General features: G+C 35.4%; 1 non-coding gene across 1 annotated transcript; it reads right to left on the bottom strand.

The window, feature by feature from the left end:
- Positions 1-1,854: 1,854 nt before the first annotated feature.
- Positions 1,855-1,961, bottom strand: LOC119038268 (U6 spliceosomal RNA). Its single transcript, XR_005080390.2, has one exon. It is a non-coding gene; the product is annotated as a U6 spliceosomal RNA (small nuclear RNA).
- Between the last annotated feature and the right edge of the window lie 20,311 nt (positions 1,962-22,272).

The following is a 22,272-nucleotide window of genomic DNA, read 5'->3' as shown; positions in this document are numbered from 1 at the left end:
GTACCAGAAGGGGAAGAGGAAGAGCAACAAGTGGAAAACTTATTTGAACAAATAATAAAGGAGGACTTCCCCAATCTGGCAAATGAAATAGACTTCCAGGAAGTCCAGGAAGCTCAGAGAGTCCCAAAGAAGGTGAACCCAAGAAGGAACACACCAAGACACATCATCATTACATTAGCCAAGATTAAAATGAAGGAGAGAATTCTAGAAGCAGCAAGAGATAAGGGGACAGTTACCTACATAGGGGTTCCCTTCAGACTCTCAGCTGATTTCTCAAAAGAGACCTTATAGGCAAGAAGGGGCTGGAAAGAAGTATTCCAAGTCATGAAATCCAAAGGCCTACATCCGAGATTGCTCTATCCAGCAAAGCTTTCATTTAGAATGGAAGGGCAGATAAAGTGCTTCTCAGATAAGGTCAAGTTCAAGGAGTTCATCATCACCAAGCCCTTATTATATGAAATGTTAAAGGGACTTATCTAAGAAGAAGATAAAAATGATGAACAGTGAAAGGACAGCAAACTCACAGCTATTAAGAACCATACCTAAAACAAAAGCAAACTAAGAGGACAGCTAGATCAGGAGTGAACCATAGAAATGAAGATCACATGGAGGGTTAGCAACAGGGGAGTGGGAGGAGAAGAAGGGGGGAGAAGGTATAGAGAATAAGTAGCAGAGATGGTGGGAAGAAAATAGGGGGAGGGCAAGAGTAGTGTGGGAAATGTAGAAGCTAAAGAACTTATGACACATGGACATGAACTAAAGGCAGGGAATGTGGGGGGAAGGGTGTGCAGGGTGGAGGGGAATGAAGGGGGGATGGACAACTGCAATAGCATAATCAATAAAATATATTAAAAATAAATTAAATTTAATTTAAAAATAATATAAAAATAAAAGATAAATGTGATCAAGAGATAACCAGTTATACTTTAGTTAACCCCAAATATATATTAATATTTATTAAAATTGAATTATATCTGTAAAATAATCCTTGAAGAAATAGTAAATTTTTATCTAACTGAAGGACTTGCTACTATTAGGCTATTTTATTATTTTATAATACCATGTCAATTATAATTTTATTTGAATAGCAGAATCATTAACTTCAATGTTATCCTTATAAGTTAATAAGTTGTATCTTATTTAATTAGTTGCCTGATATCTTTTTAATATACCTAACTTCTAAAAAGGGTTCATTATTAATTTACATAACAGAAACAGATATACTCCTTACTGAATATTTTAAATTTTATTTAGTTATTTTTCAAGTACAGTTTTTTGTCTATTTCTCCCATCCCAGCCTCCCCCGCCCCTTGTTCCCCACCTCCCTCCCATTTCCACCCCCCTTAGTTCTTGTCCCTGTGTCCTTCCTATTTGTTCCTCCAAATCCCTCCTCCTTTTTCCCCTTAAATTCCCTTCCCTCTTCCCTCTGGTTACTGTCCCCTTGTTCTCTATTTCAGTGTCTGTTTTTTTTTCTGCTTGCTTGTTTGTTTTGTTGTTTAGCTTCCTGTTAAAGGTGAGATCATATGGTATTCGTCTTTCAACACCTGGCCTATTTCACTCAGCATAATGCTTTCCAGTTCCATCTATGCTGTTGCAAAGGGTAGTAGCTTCTTCTTTCTCTCTGCTGCATAGAATTCCATTGTGTATATGTACCACAATTTTTTGATCCATTCATTTACTGATGGGCACCTAGGTTGCTTCCAAATCTTGGCTATTGTAAATTGTGCTGCTATGAACATTATGGTGCATAGGTTCTTTGAAATTGATGTTTTAGGATTCTTGGGATATAATCCTAGCAGTGGAATTGCTGGGTCAAAAGGCAGGTCCATTTTTATTTTTATGAGAAAATTCCAAAAAAATATGGAACGTTTCACGAATTTGCATGTCATCCTTGAGCAGGGGCCATGCTAATCTTCTCTGTATCATTCCAATTTTAGTATATGTGCTGCTGAAGCGAGCACTCCTTACTGAATATTAAACTCTATTGGTGATCTTCAATTTTAAATATCAACCTAAATTTCGTATATTTGTAACAGTCCAAAAATAGATATTCTTCATACTAATAATTGAATGTTATTCCACGTGATAAAATAACCCATAAAGTATGGAGTAAAATATACATTCATGGTAGATGTCCTTGAATAATAAGTATATTTAAATGACACAATAATGTGCACAAAAGAAGCACTGCCATCAAGCAACACTTCATGGAATCACAGACTTTTGGGAGCCCTTTAAAAAATATTAGGAGACATCTCCTTCACGGTGCATTTGATACTTCAACCTCTGCTGCAACTTGTTCATGCTCCCAACTTTGTTCTTTTCTATTGGCATGGTCTAAATATAGAGACATACAAAGGTGTTCACCTTCTCCATAGTTGTCCTATGTCCACTTGCATCTCTGACCTCCTTGTAGAGAGCTGCCACTTTGGTGCCTATGTTGACTAGAGCTCACAGAAATTACCAATGTAAATGAGAACGTCTCTTGACCAAGTTCAACACAGCTGGCCTGTTTCATCCAACAAACAGAAAAGCAATTAACCATTCAAACCTGTGCTTTTGGCAGTGTCAGTACAATTAATGCAGGTGCAACAATTTTAAACACTATAGGCTAGCAAATAGCAGAGCTTTATGTTTTACAAGGTTAGGTATCATTTAATATTGTACCTATAAGATTACTTTTTATGTGTAATAAAGTTTAATCTCCAAGTCAATCTTTCACAAGGTATATAAAATAATACAGAATGAGGCATATTTTTTAGAAAGAGAATAAAATGTAAATATGCCAGATAGACCTTTTTGAGGGATTGGAGCCAGCTGCAGTTTCTCTAATTTTGTCTGTACTTTGGCGAATAAACAAAACCTAAATGTATACAGATATCTCTTTTTGCCAAACAATTTTACTGCAGACTATAATTGCACCACTATTAGTGATAAATTCTGATTTACAGCTTAATTGGCCAGAAGTGAATATAGCCTCAAGGTCATTGCAATGCAGATAGGAAGGTTAGAGAGATATGCAAGTTAACCAAGAGATTATCTGGGGCAGTGAATGGAAAAGCTCTGTTTAAAATATTAAGATACTACATGGGGTCATACTGTACGGTGCTGATTCCACACATACAACACGAAAAGCCAATTTGAAGTGCTCACAGAGGTTCCACAATAAAATATTTTATATTTAACAATAAGAGTTTAATGTTTTTTCTACAATAGAAACCAATAATTATGTGATGTCAAAAAGGACGAAAAATGGGCCAATTAAAGCTTCCAGGAAAGTTAAGCTTTAAAAGATATGTAGAAGAAAATAGAAACAAGAATTTTAGCCACTTTGTATATGGTAATATCTGAAGCTGAGGTATTTGAGCGAGCCTCTTATTTCTCCATAAAACATAAGAGAAAGTTCAAGATGTTGCCAGTGATTCCGAATATGATTAAAGAAACAATAACAAAGGTATAGATAAGTTTGAATCATCTATCTCCTGAAATCCAATTAAATATGTGAAAAGCACCTTTGCTTTTACATCAAATCAGAAAAAAGGAGGTGGGTCTTGTTGATTACTAAGCAATTTATTTTTCACCTAATGTCCAAGTTATATAGATTTGAGGCATGATATATAAAAGAGAAATATCATGTGTAATTGCATTAGACTAAGAGTAGAATGAGCCTACTCCCCAAAGACATAAAGAGTAAGAGAGTGTAAGCATTTTCAACTGCCTACAATTAAAAAAAAACCCAGGAAGCTAACAAAACCTTTGCTATTAACAGCATTGCCTAACACCAGGGACTCTAGCATATTTGCCTTATTAAAAGGGGCTTTAAAACTTCTTTAACAGTATCTAAAACTAATTATTGTTACTATATTAAAGATGTATTATGAACTAATAACATGGTTCCCACTGAATACAGCACATGCTCAGAAACAGCCTCTTTTAATTGGTTTTACGTATTTGAATTCCCATCATAGAGAAAAAAAGGAAGGAAATGCCCTTAAGATAGGAACAAACATGTTGACGCCCAGCAAAGGCTGAAATTACATTTAAAAGGGATATTCTTATTGATGGGTGTTAACAAATAGTGGGTGAAGACCCTAACATGAGGCTCAAGAAAGAAGCATTTACCCTACAATGTGGACAGATTCCAGAAAGATTGGCCATAGGAGAGGGAAAAGAAGAGTATTTCACACAAACCACCTAGAAAGTAGATCTTCCAATACTTTTGTGATTTAAATTTACTTGCTTCATGTACAGATTTTGCTCTCCTTTGAGATAAACCATACTCACAGAGACTCAATAAATCTATGATATTAGGAATTTATAGGGAATTATTCTGAGATTTTTGTTTCTACTGGGGCTTTTTATTCACCACAAGAATTGGCTGCTAGGGCCTCAAGAGTTAAGAAATCCCACTGTAAGTGCATCCATAGGTAGGCTGGGGCCTGTTGAGAGGTATATCAAAGAAATATGGACAACCAAGTGCACTTCTGCACAGGTGTTGCTGGAACCAGGAGCTCGGAAGCCAGCGGTATTATACTCCAGGCCAACTACAAAGACACCACAGACCCCTATTATGAACTATCATCTTTTTTTAAAAAAGAATACAACTTGCAAAGACAATCGTAAAGAAAGTTAAAACATAGAAAGTGAAAATAGAATTAAAGACTAGTCTAACAGGAAATCTTGAAGAAACAAAGTGATGGCAGTGGTAAAATAATATATTTGATTATAGTTAAGTGGTCAAATAAAAGATTAGGAGAATAAAGCAGATAAAACAGGATAGGAGAGCACCTGAGATGAAAAGAAACCTATTTTTCTCCCAAGCATATGGAATTTTTAGAGTGCTAGACTGATTCCTAGCAGTGGCATGGGTGGTAATAAAGGCGTAGATAGTTCTAAAGTGTATCATATTCCAAGGCACCTATATGAAATTACATGTCAGTTCACTTCTCAGAAACTGAATAGAGGTTCGTATAGTAAGAAGTCTTCATTATATGAATTTAAATGAGGATTCTTCAATGCACCAGCTGTATGACATTGATGTGGGCACTTAATCTCTGAGTCTTCTTTCCCTGTAAATATGGAGTTTATAATATCTGTGAAGCTGTATCATTTCAAGGTCTCCTCCATTCTAAATTTCTATGGTTTCAAACATTTTCTTTTCTCATTTAACATAGGTATCTATAAATGGCAATAGCTAGTAGCCTCTTCCTCATCTTTGGAGTTATCCTTTACAAAGGATCTTGTAGTTATGGTCGTAATTGGAATGCTAAGCACAGTCAATGTTTATTTCCTGAATTCTTTCACCTGTGCACTTGAGCTCAATTCCTGGGTCTCATGAGCTCTCATCATTCATCCCCATCGAAATACACTCATAGGGAAGAACATACAATATGCTAATTTTGTTATTTATTAAAATTTATTAAATGTCTGTGTTATTTGATGGGGAAATCAAAGACAGCTAAGTTCATAGATACCTTATACACTCAGCCACTTATTTTTTTAAAATTTAAGTAGAGTTGGTATATGATATTAGATTAGTTATATCAGTTTAAGGTGTGTGATATAATGATTCAACATTTTATACCTTGCAATGTGATCACACCACTAATTCTAGCAATCATGTCACTGGGAAATTTATCACAATATTATTGACTATATTCCCCTTTACTTTTTTCATCTGCCCCACCACCCCCTTCCTCTCTGTCTGGCAGCCAGCCATTTAGTCATTATTTCTGTCTGTTTTTGTTTTGCTTTGTATTTTCATTTGTTTTAGATTCTACTTGTAAGTGCACACATCTGGTATTTTTTTCTTATTTCACTTAGTATCTATGTTGTGACAAATGGCAAGATTTTATTTTATTTTATTGCTGTATAATATTCATATATATATGTGAACTGATAAATAAGATGTTTATAAAGAGGATGTTTTATATATATATAAATATATATATCACACATCTTCTTTATCCATTCATTTATCAGCAGGTACCTAAGTTGCTTCCATATCTTGGCTATTGTAAATAATGCTCCAGTGAACATAGGGGTATATAAATATCTTTTTGAATTAGTATTTTTTGTTTTTGTTTGTTTCTTTGTTTTTTGTTTTTTGGATAAACGCCCAGGAGTGGAAATGCTGAGTTACATGGTAGATTTATTTTGAATTTTTTGAGGAAACTTCATACTGTTTTCCATAGTCCCACACCAATTTGCAGTCTTACCAATGGTGTATAAGTATTCCATTTTCTCCATATCCTTGCGAACACATTATTTGCTGACTTTTTGTTAATAGCATTCTGACTGGTATGAGGTGGTATCTGATTTTGGTTTTGATTTGCATTTTCCTGATGATTCATGTTGTTGAGCATCTTTTCATATGTCTGTTTTCCATCTATATGTCTTTTTAGGAGAAATGTCTCTTCATGTTCTCTGCCCAATTTCTGATCAGGTTGTTGCATGTGTGTTTGTGTGTGTGTTTGACTTGTGTAAGTTACTTATATATTTTGGATACCAACCCTTTATTAGATATATCATTTGCAAATATATTCTTCCATTTAGTAGATTTTTTTATTTTGTTGATAATTTTCTTTGCTGTGCAGAAGCTTTTTAGTTTGATGAAGTCTTGTTTATTTTTGCTTTGTTTTCATTGCTTGAGGGGACATATCACAAAAGCAATTACTCAAGCTAATGCCAAATAGTTTACTACCTATATTTTCTCCTAGATATTTTATGGATTCAAGCATCATATTTAAGTCTTTAATACATTTTGAGTTTATTTTTGTATATGATATAAGAGAGTAGTTCATTTTCATTTTTTACATGTATCTGTCCAATTGTCAACACCATTCGGTGAAGAGGCTGTTATTTCTCCATTGTGTAGTTTTTCCCCCTTTGTCACAAATTGACAGTATAAGCAAGGGTTTATTTCTGTGCTTTGTATTCTGTTTCATTAAGCTAGGTTTCTCTTTTTGTGCTAGTACCATACTGTTTTGATTATTATGGCTTTATAGTATAATTTGAAATCAAGGAGTGTGATACTATCGGGTTTGTTTTTATTTCTCAAGATTGCTTTAAATTTAGCAGTCTTTTGTGGTTCCATATTAATTTTAGGATTTTTTTGTTCTAGTTTTGAGAAGAATGTAATTGTTATTTTGATAGGGATTTCATTGAGTCTATAGCTTTCTTTGGGTAATATGGTAATTTAAATTATATCAATCTTTCTGATCCAATAACTCAATATACCTTTCCATTTATTTGTGTTACTTTTATTTTCTTTCTTCAATGTCTTATAGTTTTCAGAGGATATATCTTTCGCCTCCTTGTTAAATTTATTTCTGTCTATATTCAACCTTGGTTCTCAAACATCTTGGTTCTTGAACAATTTCTTCTTGACTAAGTCCTTCAGGGAAAAAAAGGGTCTCAGTTATCTAAGAAAGCTTAAGGTCTTGATCCTCTATCCAACAGCCCTTCCATGCTGACACCTATATGATCAGTTACAGATCCCTCAGGTGACAAACAAAGGAGATACAGTTTTCAAACAAATCACTTCTTGAACAGTTTTCTGGAACAAATTACGTTTGAGAACTGTGGATCCATTTTATTTTATTCCTTGTGACACAATTGTAAAAGGGATTCAATCAATGGTTTTTGATGGAGTGATAGACAATATAATGAAAACAATGAGAGCATAGATAAAAGTCATCTAACAAATCTAAATATATATATATATAACACATAGATACATACATACATATGGAGAGAGAGACTCAAATATGGTAATACTACACCTAACATTGAATATTGGTGAGTTGAAGATGACCTGGTAAATATGTGAATCAGGACATTCCAAGAGGAGGAAACTGCATATTTTTAAGAGGAGGAAATAATCAAGGTTTGTGCTTTAGATCAACTGCTATGGTAATATGGAGAAAATAGAAGGGAAAATGCTGAAGAAAAGAGATCAGGTAAGAATTGCTTTATGAATTACAATGACTATATGAGAAACAGCTGAAATGTAGTAAGGTTGACAAACCAATCATCTCCAAACTCCGGAAGTTAAGAACTCTGTCTTATTTACCATTGTGTATCTTGTATAAAGTATAGAACCTGGCACACAACAGGCACTGGCCAAATGGCTGTTAATGATGGCTGTAATATCTGCAGCACGAAATCAAGCATGTATCAAGTTTTCATTATTTCCTGACTTGATCATGTTGCACTAAGATGATAAAGTAAAGCAGGGAGAGGAAGCTCAGAATTGTACGAGGGAGGCTGACACTTTAGATAGGAGCTAGAAAAAGTGCAGTGGGAAGGTTCATGTGAACCGAAGAACGTAGTCTTGCGGATGTGAAGAGAGGAGTATGGAAGCGTATTTGAGGTAAAAGGAACAGCAAATACAAAGGCCCTAAGAGAGATCATGTCTGGTAGCTCTGAGAGATGGCAAATAGACTATACCTCCAGATCTAAGCTATGAGACATGTGAGACAGTAAATAGGGACTTGAAGAAGGTGGTGCTATTAGGGGAGAACTAGGTTTCAGTTCTAGCAAGAAGATGGAGGGAATTCTCATAGAAAGGTTGAGGGTACAAGTGATTCTGCTGAAACTTGGCTTGAGTTTCACAGGACCGAAGGAATGGGTGTGGTTAAGATAAGGGGCAAAAGAATCACTGTAGAGTCCTATGAAAATTAGAATCCAGAGGGTGGGGAATGATTTGAAAGTCCAAGGTGTATAATTCTGAGCTGTGAGGAGCTCACCCCTCAATGTCACATTCAGACTTTAATGGGTGAGTCTGTGATAGTTGTGGGAGGGAGGAAAAGAGCAAGATTACCCCTTGTCTCTTTGTCAGCATCTTCAGCACTGCCAACATTATAGGGTTCATACTTTCCACAAGTCGGTTTAAAGAAAAAAGTACACAATATGCACCAAATCAAACATGGCCTGTATTAAAATAAATGGTTAGTTTTGAGTGGCTCAATCATTGTAACCCACTGAAGGGGAGTTATGCTGCTTTGTCCACTAATCCTGGGTGACGAAAATTGTAGTCCAGAGGTTATTAACACTCCACACCAAGACTTTTTATGTTATTTGCCTTTGTCCTTGGGCTTAAGCCCAGTAAATTAATGAAAGAGAAAGCTGGATAAATGATTACTGTGTTTTCATTTAATACTAGCAGTCTCTGAATTTTCACATTGGGTCAAGCGCTCTACTAGCTATTTTCCATGCATTAGCTCAGGCAATCATCAAATTTAGTCAGACTGATTCCAGAATCTACATTCTTAGCCCCTAGGTTTCATTTCCCCAGTTCCATTTATTTACATACCATAATTTCTATTCTTGTTATAGTCACAAAACACCTGTGATATTATTTTTTAATTAGTATATTTTTGTATTGATTCAGGTTTTAAAGTTGTATCTTTCACACCAGTAGGATGTCAATAAAATTATTTAATGTGTTCATTATAATTTTTTCCTATTGTTTAATCCTCACCAAGTATATGTTTATTGATTTTCAGGAGAGAGGAAGGGAGAGAGAAAGAGAAGGAGAAACATTGATGTGAGAGAGAAAAATCAGTTGGTTGCCTCCCTTATGAGCCCTGATCCAGGGATCGAACCCACAACCTTTGGTGTGTGGGGTGATGATCCAACCATCTAAAACATCAGGCCAGGGCTTATAATTCTTTTTAATAAATATTAAAATAAACTTAATGAGGATATCAAATAAAATTTATTAAACAAGTGTAAATTACTAAATAATTATTCAATAAAACATGTGCCCCCATATATTACCTAAAATCACCTCAGGTACCACCAGTGCCGCATAAGCCCTAGACTGGACAATGCCACTCTGCTGCACTGTCTCCCGCCCCAGGGCTTTAAGTTTGGGCCATAAGACAGAGGATAGGGAGTGTGCATATGTTTTGTCAGTCAGTTCCAAAAGGATTTAAATCATAGCAAATGCTCAAAATTATCCATTAAGTATTGAAAAATATTAAATGGTTTGAATGGATTTGTTTTTCATTGTTTTTAATTTATATCTTTGTGTTTTAAAGCATGCGTATTACATAAAGACCTATACATCATCTATAAGTATACACCACTGAGAGGTATAATCAAAATCTATTTTTCTAATGGGGTAAAGACATGAGAAGTATAATATCCTTTACATAGTGCACAGAGACTTATGCTGTCCTTCTTGTTCTATCTTATGTCCAGCTTCATGGCCTTTGGTTGAATGAGAAGAATCTGGATGAATGTTGATAGTCATCTTTTTATTGGTCTCTGAAAAATATCTATTATCCTTAGCACAAGAAGATAGGCAGCAATAAATTACTTTATACGAGTACAAAACAATATTTAATTCAAATTTTGTATTGCATAGATTATATAAAATATATTTATTCTTTTTATGATAATTATTTTTTAAAAGAAAGATAAGGAGCCAGAATTTTATAATTTTGAAATGTCAAAAGCTCAGAAAACAGAAACATTTTTCATTCACTTGATGAGAAAACCTAATCTGCGCTGTACTTGTTTGACAGCAAAACCCGACTTGAACTGTTGTGAGGATGTTTATGTTCTTTATGGTATTTATTGTGAATGCATATGTATGCTACAGAAATATTTGACTATGAAGAACTGCCCCTGATCCTGCTGGATCTGTTGCATGTTCTCTTTCCAAAACTTTAACAATTCAGAATTCCAGGGCACAGATGGCTTCAAAGATTTCAAATAAAGAAATGTAAACATATAAGTCAATGCCCCGCATAGTTTGTTAAGAAATAATTCAGTCAGAAAAAACTAAGAGCCATATGATCTCATTCATATGTGGGATACAAAACTGAAACTCATAGATGCAGACAACAGGACAGTGGTTACCCGAGGGACTGAGGAGCAGTGAAAAGGAAATGGGGAGCAAATACCTACTGGCAGAAGATGATTTGACTTTGGGTGGTGGGCACACAGTGCATTATACAGATTATATATCATTTAAAAACACACTTGAAACCTACCATATTTTACTGTGTACAATGTGTGCCCACGTTTTAGTACTACTCATGTATAATGCACATCCTATTTTTTCCTAAAAAAATTGGGCAAAAAATGCACATTATACATGTCAAAATATAATATATGATTTTATTAACCAATGTCACCTTAATAAATTTAATTATACAGACAAGATTCTTCCTGGGGAAATCCTAGCAAATTTTCATTCATTTTGAGTGACAATTTCCAGGACCCAAATTTTTTATAGCTTTAGATATTATTTGCCAAGAGGTTGTATAAATGCAACCATTTAATACAAGATTGGATCAAATTATAAATAATTTGTTTCTTAAACCCAGCAATTTGTGATTCTATGAAATGTTAACAAAGATATATATCTTTATAAACACATATACAATTAAATATGAATTATATTTTGATTGACAATTTGAATTAGCATTATACCCTCCTCTTGCAAAAATGATTATATCAAAGGTTTTAATTCAATTAATAACCAATGTGGATTACCTGAACCCATTAAAAATTTCTTTTAAGTAGTAATTTGTTGAGAAAATCAGGAGTTGGAATTGACCAGTACATAGAATTTCATTTAGATTTTTAGTTATGTATTTTTATTGGTAGTTTTGACAAACACGAATTCATGGTATATATACACACAGGCTCTCTATTGCAAACACTGGCAGATGTTATTGGGATAATAAGGAAGTTAAAATGACAAATCTACAGACTAGTTTCAATGAGAAATGAAAACTATCAAAGAAATATGCTAGTTAAGTCACTATTCAGAGATAACTTTAAAAGAAATGATATAAAAATAGCAAATTATTACTGAAATGGAAAACTCTGGAGAGTCAGGCAGATTTTATGCTAGGATTGTTAATGTATAGTTAGAAAGAAAAAGTGGCTGCAGTCTATATGTACACTCTATCATCGCTTTCAAGATTATTGTTAAGAAGAAAAAGTTCAAGTGAATGTTAGTGCATGGAATGACATAAAAATGAAAAGAAGTAATAATTTAATACCATTTTAAATATTTTAATATGAATGAACAACTTTACCAGTCAGAAGATGTGAATAATTTGGGATTAGGGATTCTGTGGTTTAAAAGCATATTAATGCACATGCATATAAGGTGCCAAAATTACCCAGTAAAATTCTTCTCAAATATAAACTAAAGTATTAATGTTTGGAGCTGGCTAGAGGCATACACACCAATATATATAAAAAAATCATGACTATTGAAATATTTCTAGCTTGAGGCTGTTTTTGGACATTTTCTGCAAGGCAGATGAGAAAAGTTGATATGAATATTTTTAGGCTAGAAATATCAATAAGATCATTTTAAAGACATTAGTCTAAGTTCCTATAATTTATACATAAATTCACAATATGGTTATTTATATTACATATTCATATACTTTACTTTCTTATTTGTGTCTGTGTGACCCTCAAAAGACTCCTGAAATCTACTCTGGTTCATAACCACAGCCAAGCAGATGACCTAAATACTTCAGATACAATTTGAATTTTTTCAAGGTTGGAAGCTCCTGCTTTCATGGAAGTGGTTTAAATAACAGCTAAATTTTCAGTTGCATCTATATGATGCATTCAAGAAAAGATACCTGGACACATTCAGGAATAGAAGTGAGGGTTTCATTACAAAACCTAGTGGATGATGTCAGTGGAAAAAAATGGACCAGTGGGAATTCAGAAATCAAGGAAGTACACAGCACAGAGACTTAGCCAGAAACCAAGTGGTGGGGGAAACAAGAAGACATGGGTCAAAGGGTAAAAACTTTCAGCTGTAAAATGAATAAATCTGAGGCTGTAGTATACAGTTTGGTAACCACAGTTAGTGATACTGAATTGCTAAGCGTAGGTCTTAAGTTGCTTATGTCACACACAGAAAGGAGTAACTATGGGAGGGAATGGATGGGTTAATTAATTTGATTGTAGTAATCATTTCACAATGTATATGTATATCAAATCATCAAGAATTGCATTTAAAATTTTATTTCTCAGTTATACATCAAAAAGTAAAGAAAGCAAGAATAAAAATTAGAACAAGACTTTGACATCAGAAGTGTGGGTTTTATTGGCATTTCGTTCATCACTCCTAGCTTTGTGGAAGTGCGGCTCCATGGGTATTCACACCAGCCGTGCCTCTGTGCCACTGTTGTCCTTAATGGCTTTGCAGTTTGCCACAAGCAGTGAAGGCTTTAGTGAACAAGGTCCTGGGAAATTTGCTGTGATATGGTTTGTATTTTTATCACTTTTTAATTTTTATTTGTTAAATAAGTTTTACAGTTGATGCAGTTCATGGGACTAATTATCTTGATAATTAGTGTAAAGTTGCATATCTTTAAAAAATCATAATAAAGAAATAATCTAAGTAGCCAAGGTTCATTTACATCTTACTACATGCTAAGTGATATTATAGTGGACTAAAGTAGTCTATGTAGAGAAAAAAGTTACCTTTCTTAATTTCCTGACACTAAAAAAAAAGAAATATGACATATTTACATATTTGCCAATGCTATGAAGAATAAAAAATGATTAATGACTCCCACAAGCAAGAGTCCCATACAAATTTATGTGCCAATATTGAGATTTATGCCATGAGTATTTATTAAATTGGAAATATCTAATAATCTTATACATGGCTAAGAAAAAATTTTAGTAAGTCCAATATGAGATTTCCCTGAGTTTACTTTTTAAAAAATAAAAAGTTTATTTTAGAATAATTTCAGATTTACAGAAAAATTGCAGATATAATACAGAGATTTCTCTATTTCCCTCTGTTCTTAACATGTTATATTAGTGTGATACATTTGTCACAACGAATGAACATAAATTGATGCATTTTTATTCATTAATATTAATACTTTCATCATATTTCCTTAGTTTTTACCTAATGGAAATTTTGATTCTAGAATTCTATGCAGAATATCATATCACATCACATTTAGTCATCATGACTCCTTAGGCATTTCTTATGATACTTCCTCTGTTTATTACTTAATAATTTGGATATAGAAGAAACTATTTATGTTCACAGAAATTGTTCTGGATATGAGTACCATTTGATGTATAAATTGTTATGATGACATAAGGATAATTCATATCTAAAAGCATACATATAAAAACTAATATACACCTACACTATTACTGGCTTTGTAAAACTTTTGAAGATAATGCATGTTAATAACTCCCACTCTATATGGGGAAAACTTTGGTTTTATAATCTTTTTGATAGATTATCTGGAAAATATATGTAGGGGTATCATTTGATAATTAACATCACTACTACAGATATCTTGAAGTATGTCTTCAAGGTAAGTATCAAAGGTTTTACTACAAGTTATATTTTAAATGTTGGCATTTAATGAAACTGAGTTTAACCCCCCCAGAATGTTGGTACAAAAGCCTTTATTATAGTTTCTGTCTATGAGTTGGAATTCATTTTAGAGTTTTAAATGGGTGGTAGAATACTGGAGCCAAGAGCCTTAGTTAAGGTATTTGGTAAATATTAATAATTTGAAAATTTAAGGAAGACCTTAGATTAAAGAGATTGAAAAAAGAAAAAGGGAGATTGTCTAAGAAAAAACCACCCTAAATATCCTGTATACATTTAGATTGGTCAATTTGATTTTTTAAAAATATATTTTATTGATTATGCCATTACAGTTGTCCCATTTCCCCCTTCATTCCCCTCCACCCTGCACATCCCCTCCTCCAAGATTTCACCCCTTTAGTTTATGACCATGTGTCTCAAGTTCTTTAGATTCTATATTTCCCATACTATTCTTGCCCTCCCCCTATCTATTTTCTACCTACTGTCTATGCTACTTATTCTCTATACCTTCTACCCCCTTCTTCTCCTCCCACTCCCCTGTTGCCAACCCTCCATGTGATCTTCATTTCTATGGTTCTGCTCCTGATCTAGCTGTCCTCTTAGTTTGCTTTTGTTTTAGGTATGGTTCTTAATAACTGTGAGTTTGCTGTCCTTTCACTGTTCATCTTTTTTATCTTCTTTTTCTTAGACAAGTCCCTTTAACATTTCATATAATAAGGGCTTGGTGATGATGAACTCCTTGAATTTGATCTTATCTGAGAAGCACTTTATCTGCCCTTTCATTCTAAATGAAAGATTTGCTGGATACCTAGGGCTCTGCCCCTCATATGTACCAGGCACGAATAGACTAAAACACTATGGCTCAAGAAGAACTCAAAGCTCCAGAGCCAATAACTCTAAGCGACCAAGAAATAGCCAACCTATCAGATGCACAGTTCAAAACACTGGTGATCAGGAGCCTCACAGAACTGGTTGATTTTAGTCACAAATTAGAAAAACGAATGAAGGCTAAACTAATTGAAATGAAGGGAAATGCACAGGAAACCAATAGTGGTGGAAAGGAAACTGGGACTCAAATCAAGGGAGTGGACCAGAAGGAAGAAAAAAATGACCAAACAGAAAATAATGAAGAAACGAGAATTCAAAAAAATGAGGAGAGGCTTAGGAACCTCCAGGACATCTTTAAACATTCCAACATCCGAATTATAGGGGAACTAGAAGGGAAGAGAAACAGTCAATTTGATTTTTAACAAAGATACTAGGTCAATTCAGAGAGAACTGAGTTTTTAACAGATAATTTTGCAGTAGAACTGGATAACTGCATCAACCAAAAAAGAAAGGAAAAAGAAAAAGGGAAAAAGGAAGGAAATAAAATGCAGCAAGTTCTCAGTATCTACTTTATCCTGTACAAGAAAATCTGGATCATTGACCTACATGTTAAAGTCAGACCCAAAAATTTTTAGGAACCCCCCCCAGAAGACAATAGCTTTATGTTTTGGGGGTATAAAAATGACATACTTAATTCGGCAGGAAAATCACTAAGCATAAATAAAACTAATTGGTAAGTGAAACACCATCAAACTTAAAATTTCCCTCTCTATAAAGGATACCATTAAGAAAATGCAATATGTAACATGGAAAAATACTTGCAGTTAAATATACATGTCAGTACTCTGTCTTGTTTTCAGAATATGTGTAGAACAACAACAAAATAAACCCTGATCAGTAATAAAATGAGCAATCTGATTTAAAAAATTGTAAAAAGCTTTGAATAGACACTTTGAATGCTCAATAAACACCAGAAAAATTATTTAAAAAATTATTGTTGTTCAAGTACAGTTGTCTCCATTTCCCATTACTCTCCCCTGCCCTACTCACTCCCACCTCCCACATTCAATCAGTCCTTCCCCCAGTTGTCTTTGTCCATGAGTCCTTTACACATCTTCCTTGATGACTCCTTTCCCCATCAACCCCTCCCCCACCCTCTGGTTACTGTCAGTTTTTTATTTCAATGTCTCTGGTTATATTTTGCTTGCTTGTTTGTTTTGTTGATTAGGTTCCACTTATAGGTGAGATCATATGGTATTTGTCTTTCAACACCTCACTATCACTACTTATAGAAAACATACAAATTAAAACCACTATGCACTAGACACATGCTAGAATGGCTGAAATAAACTTTAGAAAATACTGATAAAATAAAATGAGGGCAAGATGTGAAGGAGCTAGGAATTTTAGCATCACAATTGGGATAAAATGATAGAACCTCACTGGGAATTATTTGGTAGCTTCTCATGAATTTAAATATACATCAGCTCCTATTATCCACCAATTTTATTCCAAGAGAAATGAAAATATATGTTCAAAAATACTAATACATAATAGCCAAAACTGAAAATCATCTGTAGGTCCACCAGCAGGAAAGTAGATTACCTAATAAATACTAATATATCTGAAATATATAATATTACCTGTTTATTTTTTGCCACTTTTCAGGAGATATAATTTTTTCTCTGACCATATTATCAAAATTATGCTGGATGCTCCTTAAATAGTTACTGAAACCCATTCTTTACAAATCAGGCTAGCCTACTCATTTTATTTAGTTTTTTACTTAAATTACATTAAAGCTTAAGAAGCTTTTAAAATGATGTTTTAATACAAATATGTAAAAATATTAACAGTTTCTGTTAGTTTTTTGCTGCAGTAAATTAAATTGCAACATTTGTGATCAGTCACACTACTCAACTGTTCTACACTTGCTGCTTATGTGAGGATGCAACTTTCAGAGATTTCCCATGAAAACCAATTGTTCCACTTACTTTCCTTGTAGTTTGCAACACCCCAGACTACAGCCGTCTACAATCACAGCCTGCAGAATAATCACCTATTACCCCATCAGCCATGTGTAGACTCTGACCTCCCTTTTAAGACACCATCTTTTGTACTATTGGAAACCCTGGTTGGAACAATAAGATAGTCAGAACACATGTACATATACATATACATGGAACAGAAATTAAGAAGAATATGAGCAAAACTGAAAATGATGGTAACTTTCGTGGTAAAATAAGAAATGTGCAAGAATGAGGCATCAGAGGGATAGAAATAAAGAATAAGAGGGCAGACATTACATTTCTAATATTAAATAATTTACTGAAAAAGATGATAAGCAGGTGGTTTTTATATTTTTTAAGTCTTACCATCTTTACTGAGAAATCACCCTCATCTTATCTTCAAAAGTGGGGCCTGTATTTCCTCTGTGATAGTTTGCATTGTATTTTGGCAAATGTTCTTTCCATCCCAAACTCACTGCGTATGAAATACACAGGGTCCAGTACAAATAACACCCCTTTTATTATATAAAAATATTTTATTATGAAATCATATGCACATAGTTCTGTAACATAACAATATCACACTCAAGCACACCATATGATGTTTAGGTGAAGTGTTCCAATTGCTTTACGTTTCATGTGAGACATTCACATACCCTACCAACCACTCAATGGTGTTACTTCTGCCAGACACTGTACACTTCATAGGTTCTTGAAATTGGGCTTGTTCATTTGACCTGCTCTGGCCAAGGAAATGAAAGTGTGACACAAAGAGGGGTTTAAATGTGGTTGCTCAGTTAACTTCAGCTGTCATGAAAAAAGCGTACTATAAATAACTCTTCCTCGTTAGCTTAGACTGCGGCAAAGACAGTAGAGAAATCTTGAATTCAACCTGCAGCAGGAGAAAAAGCCCAGCCAAGCAACAGCCTGAAGACAGCAACACAGTTCAACCCAAATCAGGCAAATCACAATCAGCCTGTAAACCATGCACATCAGAATAAATGTTTTTTGTTGCAAACCATTAGCTTTTAGTGTGGTTAGTTGTGTACCATTGTTGTAAAAATAGCTGACTACTATATTCCCAAAGATACTGTCCACTCAAAATACTCCATATTTCCCGTTCCCGTTTTTCTTTTTTAAATAATATTTTATTGATTATGCTATTACAGTTGTCCCAATTTCCTTCCTTTTCCCCCTCCACCCAGCACACCCCAACTCCCTCAGGAAATCCCCACAGCATTGTTCATGTACATGGATCATGAGTGTAAGTTCTTTGTCTGCTCCATTTCCTGCTCTGTACTTTCCATCCACATGGATATTCTGTATACGTATTTGTACTTCTTAATCCCCTCACCTTTTTACCCATTCCTCCACACTCCGCTACCATCTGACAACCATCAAAATACTTTTTGTGTCCATGATTCTCTCTGTTCTTGTTTGCTCAGTTTGTTTTTTAGATTCAATTGTTGACAGATATGTATTTATTGGCATTTTACTGTTCATAGTTTTGATCTTTCTCTTAAATAAGTTCCTTTAACATTTCATAAAATAGTGGTTTGGTGATGATGAACTCCTTCAGCTTTTTTTTTGTCTGAGAAACTCTTTATCTATCCTTCAATTCCAAATGATATATTTGCTGGGTAGAGTAACCTTGGTTGTAGGTCCTTGTTTTTCATCATTTTGACTATTTCTTGCCAACCCTGTCTAGCTTGAAAAGTTTCTTGTGAGAAATCAGCTGACAGTTTATGGGAATTCTCTTGTAGCTAACTAACTGCTTTTCTCTTGCTGCTTTTAAGAGTCTCTTTTTATTCTTAACCTTTAGCATTTGACTTGTGTGGTGTGCCTTTCTGTGGACCTTTGCATCCATCTTGTTTGAGAGTCTGTGCTTCCTGACTTTGCATGTCTATTTCCATTATCAAGTTAGGAAAATTTTCTTTCATTATTTTTTCAAATAGGTTTCCAATTTCTTGCTCTTTTCTTTTCTCTTTCAGGCAACCCTATGATGCAAATTGTTGAAGTTGCCCCAGAGGCTTCTAACACTATCACTATTTTTTTTTTGGATTTTTTTCTTTATCTGTTCTGATTGGCTCTTCTTTGCTTCTCTATGTTCTGAATTATTGATTTGAAACTCAGCTTTGCGCACTCTACTATTGTTCCCCTCTAAATTGTTCTTTACTTCAATTAATGTATCCTTTGTTTCTGGCTAGATCTTTTTTATGCTGCTGAGGTCCCCACTAAGTACTTACTGTGTGGGTTCTTACAATCAATGTTTTGAACTTTGTATCTGAAGGATTGCTTAACTGCATTTTGTTTAGCTCTTTTTTTGGAGTTTTCATCTGTTTTTTTTCATTTGGACCATGTTTCTTTGTCTCCTCATTTTGGCAGCCTACCTGTGTGTTTTTTTTTTTTCTGTGTGTGTGTGTGTGTGTGTGTGTGTGTGTGTGTATGTGGTAGAGCTTCTATAACTACCTGTCTTGGTAATATGGTCTAAGGCAGTAGGTGTCCTATAAGGTCCAGTGGCACAGCCTGCCTTATCACCCTAGCTGGGCACTTAAGGTGTGTCCTCTGTGTGGGATTAGTACACCCTCTCTTGTAGTTGAGCCTTGATTGCTGTTCTCATGTCAATGGGAGGGATTCACTCCGGCCAATCAAGGACTGTCTATGACCATTGACAACCAATCTCTACTCTCCATGGAGGATCAGCTGTGCTAGAACCCACTCCACAGAGCAGGACTAACTTCAGCAGGGCTCCGGTGCCCGCTGAGTCTGCTCCTTAAGTGTGTTGCTTGTGGAGGTGGTTGGGTGGTGGTTTTCTGATGTTTTCTGTGGCTGACTACTGGGTGTACAGGCTCTAGAGTTTCTGGTAGGTACAGGCCACAGTCGGCCACTGCCTGTGTTTTATATGGGGCAACTTGGAATAAACTATAAATTGATCTACACATGGATGCTACTCTGCTGAGCTTGGAGGTGCCCAAGTGTGGCCAGGCTGTGAATCAAGTCCAGCTGCTACTAGTGCTGGGCCTGGGGCAACTTAGCAAGAGGTACATGAGCTCACTGAGTCCAGCTGCTTCCGGATATAGAAAGATCTGAAGCATAATCCAAGATAAGACATTCATATGGAAAGCCACTGTTAGCAGATTTGGTGTCCCCATAATTTGGGTGAGGCAGAGCCTCAGGAAGTCACCATGGTGGAGCAAAGAGTACGAGCCAGAATGATGGAGTCTCAGACTTGGTGGCTTTGTGGATGGAGGGCTCAGAAAAGGAACAATGGCCTCTGCCAGCAGTTCTGTCTATAAGGCACCTTACACCACTGGTGCTGGTCAAGCTTCTGTTCAGGTATGGGAGCTCAGAGAAATGAGACTGAGGAAGTATGTGGGTGGGCCTTTTAAGAGGAAATGCTTGGGAATCCAGCAGTTTCTTCCACTGATTTAATGACTCAATCCCCACTGGATTTTATTGCCAGAAGTTATGGGGACTTAACTTACAGGCACCGAATCCCTGGTTTGGCTGGCCTGCTGTGGGGCTGGGACTCTTTGTTCCTGGGATATACCTCCTGATTTTAACCTATCACACATGGGTGTGGGATCGTCTCATTCTCTATCTCTTCATCTCTGCCCCTCCTACCAATCTGGATGGATGTGGTTTATTCTTTAATTCCTTAGTTGTAGAACTTCCATTCAGCATAATTTATGATGGTTCTAAGTGATGTTTGTACTATAGTTTAATTGTAATTTTGATGTGGTTGTATAAGGGGGTGCTGAGCTAGAGTTCCCTCCAACAAATCCCACAGCACCCATGGCTGTCACTTGGGGGATGTAGGAAGCAAATCAAAAGTGTTTGAGAAGTACTTTGCATATCTGAAGAACTTGGCTGGTGTTTTAGCATTGCTAAAAGGTGTGTCTCCTAAGAGCCAGGGATTTGACTCTAATCCAAGATATGATGAAGCAACGGGGACTTCCTGCACCTCCAAGTGCGATTTGGAGGTGGTTTCTGCCTCACAGGACCATGTTTGTCCTGACTAACAATGGCAGCTGAGAAAGGCAGAAGAAACCACACTACTGGCAGGTGTAACCCAGTGTGGGAGGATTTGGAAATGGAATTATAGAGGAAAAGCCACATTGGGATTTAAATACAGGTGTATCAACCATGCTGCATGGGGCATAACTATGCAGTTTAGGAGTGGAGAGGGTGCTCTCTTGACCACACAGCTTAGAAAGAAGCAGAAAAGAAGGATGTAGCAGCTATGCTCACTCTTGACCATGCACCACAGTGTGGGCCATGTCCTTTGAAAGAATGTAGAAGGACTCCCACTGCCACACGGTTTTGGATAAAGAATAGAAGCCTAGCTAAGCTACAGACTTCTGTTTTCTCTTCCTGAGATAAGGTACATCTGACTGGTCTGGTTTGGCAAGGAGAAGCAAAACTGTATGTGTTTGTTGGCGTTTTAAAGGGACTTTGGGATTTAATGGCAACATTCCACCATTTTCTGAATCTGTATAACTTTTGGATTAACAGTTCTTTTCCTTTTTACCAAACTCTGGCATTGAGAGCCACAGTTTCTATTGGTGGTGGGCAAAAAGATCCTAGAGTAATAGACCCACGAAGGGGTTTCCGTTACAATTGTGTGAGGAAGTGAGGCATGATTACCTTGGAAGCCATCTTGGAGAATCTCCCTGTTTTTATTTTTATTTTTTATTTTTTTGAATATGAAATAATTCCTTCCAGTCCTTACAACAGGTATATGTATACACACACATACATATACATAGACACATGTATGCATTTTGCTTAGTTCCTTTATCTTCTTTTATCCAGTCCCCCAGGTCCCCTCTCCTTTGACAGCTATCCCTCTGTTCCGTGTCTCCATGCCACTATTTGCATTTTGTTTGTCAGTTTAATTTTTTCATTAGATTCTTTACAATCTCCAGGTCCATCCATGCTGTCACAAAAGGTAAGATTTCCATATTTTTTATAGCTGAGTAGTATCCATTGTGTAAATGTACCACAACTTTTTTGTCCACTCATCTATTGACAGGCAATTGTGCTGTTTCCAGGTCTTGGCTATTGTATAATAAT

Source organism: Artibeus jamaicensis, unplaced genomic scaffold (genome assembly GCF_021234435.1).
Source record: "Artibeus jamaicensis isolate MK-2021 breed Jamaican fruit bat unplaced genomic scaffold, CSHL_Jam_final contig_415, whole genome shotgun sequence".
Classification (NCBI taxonomy): domain Eukaryota; kingdom Metazoa; phylum Chordata; class Mammalia; order Chiroptera; family Phyllostomidae; genus Artibeus; species Artibeus jamaicensis.
The sequence above is the reverse complement of the archived record's forward strand: the minus strand, read 5'-3'. Positions and strand labels throughout refer to the sequence as shown.